This window comes from Schistocerca cancellata, chromosome 1 (genome assembly GCF_023864275.1).
Source record: "Schistocerca cancellata isolate TAMUIC-IGC-003103 chromosome 1, iqSchCanc2.1, whole genome shotgun sequence".
NCBI classification, from domain to species: domain Eukaryota; kingdom Metazoa; phylum Arthropoda; class Insecta; order Orthoptera; family Acrididae; genus Schistocerca; species Schistocerca cancellata.
The window spans coordinates 963,121,236-963,125,729 of NC_064626.1; positions in this window are offsets into that span (position 1 = coordinate 963,121,236).

The window sequence follows — 4,494 nt, forward strand, 5'->3', positions numbered from 1 at the left end:
AATTCCACGAGTTCCAGAACCTGTACAGAAAATTGGAATAAAGATCAACATAAATATCATTTCCGCCCTTTTTATTGTTCATGAAAACCACACATAGCATGTTGAACCACCATACAGTGAGACCTTCAGAGGTGGTGGTCCAGATTGCTGTACACACCGGTACCTCTAATACCCAGTAGCACGTCTTCTTTCATTGATGCAGGCCTGTATTTGTCGTGGCATACTATCCACAAGTTCACCAAGGCACTGTTGGTCCAGATTGTCCCACTCCTCAACGGCAATTCGGCGTAGATCCCTCAGAATCGTTGGCGGGTCACATCTTCCATAAACTGTCCTTTTAAACCTACCCCAGGCATGTTCGACAGGATTCATGTCTGGAGAACATGCTGGCCTCTCTAGTCAAAAGGAAGTCATTCACAAGATGTGCAGGATGGGGTCAAATTGTCGTTCATGATGACGAACGCCTCACCAATGTGCTGCCAATATGGTTGCATTATCGGTCGGAGGATGGCACTCACACATCATACAGCCGTTACGAAGCCTTCCATGACCACCAGCAGCGTACATTGGCCCCAGATAATACCACCCCAAAACAGCAGGGAACCTCCACCTCGCTGCACTTGCTGGACAGTGTGTCTAAGGCATTCAGCCGGACCAGGTTGCCTCGAAACACGTCTCCGACGATTGTCTGGTTGAAGGCGTAAGTGACACTCATCGGTGAAGAGAACGTGATGCCAATCCTAAGCGGTCCATTCGGCATGTTGGTGGACCCATCTGTACTGCACTGCATTGTGTCATGGTTGCAAAGATGGACCTCAAGATGGACGTCGAGAGTGAAGTTGCGCATCATGCTATTGCACATAGTTTGAGTCATAACACAACGTCCTGTGGCTGCACGAAAGCATTATTCAACTTGGTGGCATTGCTGTCAGGGTTCCTCCAAGTCATAATCCATAGGTAGCGGTCATCCATTACGTCATTGACAGTTTCAGTCTCTCTGTATCTCCTCCATGTCCAAATAACATCGCTTTGGGTCACTCCAAGATGCCTGGGCACTTTCCTTGTTGAGAGCCCTTCCTGGCACAAAGTAACAATGCAGACTCGTTGGAACCGCGGTATTGACTGTCTAGGCATGGTGGAACTACAGACAAAATGAGCCATGTACTTCCTTCCTGGTGAAATATCTGGAACTGACTGGCTATCGGACCTCCCTACACATAGACGTTGCTCATGCATGGTTGTTTATATCTTTGGGCGGGTTTAGTGACGTCTCTCAACAGCCAAAGGGACTGTGCCTGTGATACAATATTCACAGTCAACATTTGTCTTCAGGAGTTCTGGGAACTTTTTTGATGTATGTGGGTTGCAGTGTTTTTCAAACACATTTTGTCAAAAGAATAAGAGCGACAAAATACTTTACTATCCAAACGAATAAATATCACTTAACTTAAAAGGGCATCTTATTATTTATTAATACACATTTTTTACCCTGAACTCCAAAACAGTTACCAAAAACTACTTTAAGCAACACCAACTTTTACCAATTTGTTGGTGGGGGGACACCAACTCTCCTTTGTTAAGTGATATTTCATTCCCCCAAACCTCCTCCCCCTCCCTCCCCCCATTAGCTCCCCTCCCCTTTGACCAACTTCTAGAATCGCCCCTGTACGTTTTGTACAACTCCCTAGCATTGAGTTCTGTGATTCGTTATACAAGCAACTTTTTCTTTTCTTTTTTGACCTATAGGGTTGTCCTCTACAAATTTATTGGCAGCTTTCCCTGTAGCGAAATCAATGCGGACTTTATTCTTCCCGACAGCCTTGAGATTGTATTTTTAAATATGACATCTGAGGTGAATAATAATTTCCCCCAGGTGCTTTGAGGCACCATGCCAGGATCGCGCAGCCTCTCCCACCGGAGATTCCAGTACTCCCTCGAGCATGGCAGTGTGTGTTTGTTTAAGTAGTGTGTTAGTCTAGGGACCGATGACATCGACAATTTGGTCTCTTAGGAATTTACACACATTTGATCAGTATATATTTATCCCAAATGCATGAGATGGTATTTCCCACAGTTTCCCTCGGCAAGATACAATGCCAATAATCGAGAAAGTGATATACTGAATGTCTTGCTATGATTTACTCCAAAGGATAATTGTTTCCGGAGGAAGTCCTGTTGCGAGTACTTATATGTACAAACTATTAATGTGACAGGATGAGAGACTAAGAGCAGCAGTAACTTCGTATTCGTATACTCCTTGAGCCAGTCAGTAAGGACACTACAAATAATGTGATAAAAACTTACAATGGTTCTCCAATTAGATAAAATATTTTCATCATTCTCATGTTTTAGTGAATCCCTACGGTCTTTCTTACTTTATTTCTGTTCCTAATCAGTAGCTGAATCTGTACAACATGTGAAGTAGAAAACTTGAATGAAGTGAAAAATCTCTCACTGTCCACAGCTCGTGATCTAGTGGCTAGCATTGCTGCCTCTGGATCACGGGGTCATGTGACATATGTGGCGTTGTTCTATCTCATTGGCCTACATTCAAACGTGTGTTCAGAGTTTCTCTGACATACTAGATATTGCTCTACACATTCAGAGAGAGTTCACAGCATACTTTTTCCATGCTGTGGTGTTAAAAACTCAGCATGCTCAACATTGGCACTCGAATGCTTGGTCCCTTAATATCTTCATGCTAGGAAAGTTGTAACAATATTTTAAAGTAACACATAGATGTGAATATTTCACAGATGATATTGCACTCTATAAAAATGATCAGTAACATTAGTGGTGTTCTTTATGTAATACCAGCACTGAGACACCAAATGAAAAGATAAATAGGTAGGAATGTAAATTTAGTGGAGCATGGGAACGAAAGTGTATAGTGAGGAGGAAGAGTCATAAGGTTAAGGAGTAACATCTTCATTTAAATGAATAGGGAGAAAGGATAAGATGGTTCACACATCAGTGAGATTTTATGATACTCTGTATCCAATATAATGGATGTGTTGGAGAGTAGTGGGTAGACAGACCCATGGAAGGGATGGCCTAAGCCTAGATCAGGTGAAATCACAGAAAGAATGACCTCAGAGGTGGATCTATAAAGGGAGACTAGACTCTTAAATTGAAAGATAATTATGAAGTACTTGCCCATAGAAGAGGGTGTAGATGCAAGTAATTGTTGTTCCCATTCATGGAGGATTCTCCACAATGTAAAGAGACTCATCTGGCTAGTGTTGAAATAGGACAGCAGTGTTTCCATGCATGCTTGGCTTTATGAATGTCTGGGACATTGAACTAGCAATTGTGGATTGAATTTACAGATCAGCATGTAGGTGCTTACACAAAGGAATATAACTGGCCTGTGCTTAAGCATTTAATGAGTTAGAGGAAAAGTGACTACCTCTGTTACAAAAAGAGAAACAGTATACTATCATAAATGTAAGGTGACAAGCCAAAAGGAATCTTGTGAAATAACTAGCATGTAAGACCTCTAGTTAGCATGATGACATTATGTAGAATCAGGGTGACCACTCTACTGGCTGATTAAATTTCCCAGATTTCTGTAGGTCTTTGCCACAGTTTTGTTATATTTTTACCACATAGTCTTTCCAGGGGTGGAAACTGAATGTTGAGCATGCTTTAAATATTTATTGCCTGTTTTTTAAAAAAAATGTAGGTTTTAAATGTTAATATGTAACTGAAAACATCTAACATACATGAGCAAATTGAAATTTATATATACCACAAAATGACAGTTTGAATTGCTGTACACTGGATAAAGCATAACATATCAAACATGAAATATTCCAGATATGAAGTACCGAGACACATTTTAAATCAATCCCTAAAATATGATTAAATTAACTGATTTTACCACCCAAAACTCTGATAAAAATTTAAAATAACACATTTATCCATTGTGTGCAAACAGTCAGGTAATGATATACACTCCTGGAAATTGAAATAAGAACACCGTGAATTCATTGTCCCAGGAAGGGGAAACTTTATTGACACATTCCTGGGGTCAGATACATCACATGATCACACTGACAGAACCACAGGCACATAGACACAGGCAACAGAGCATGCACAATGTCGGCACTAGTACAGTGTATATCTACCTTTCGCAGCAATGCAGGCTGCTATTCTCCCATGGAGACGATCGTAGAGATGCTGGATGTAGTCCTGTGGAACGGCTTGCCATGCCATTTCCACCTGGCGCCTCAGTTGGACCAGCGTTCGTGCTGGACGTGCAGACCGCGTGAGACGACGCTTCATCCAGTCCCAAACATGCTCAATGGGGGACAGATCCGAAGATCTTGCTGGCCAGGGTAGTTGACTTACACCTTCTAGAGCACGTTGGGTGGCACGGGATACATGCGGACGTGCATTGTCCTGTTGGAACAGCAAGTTCCCTTGCCGGTCTAGGAATGGTAGAACGATGGGTTCGATGACGGTTTGGATGTACCGTGCACTATTCAGTGT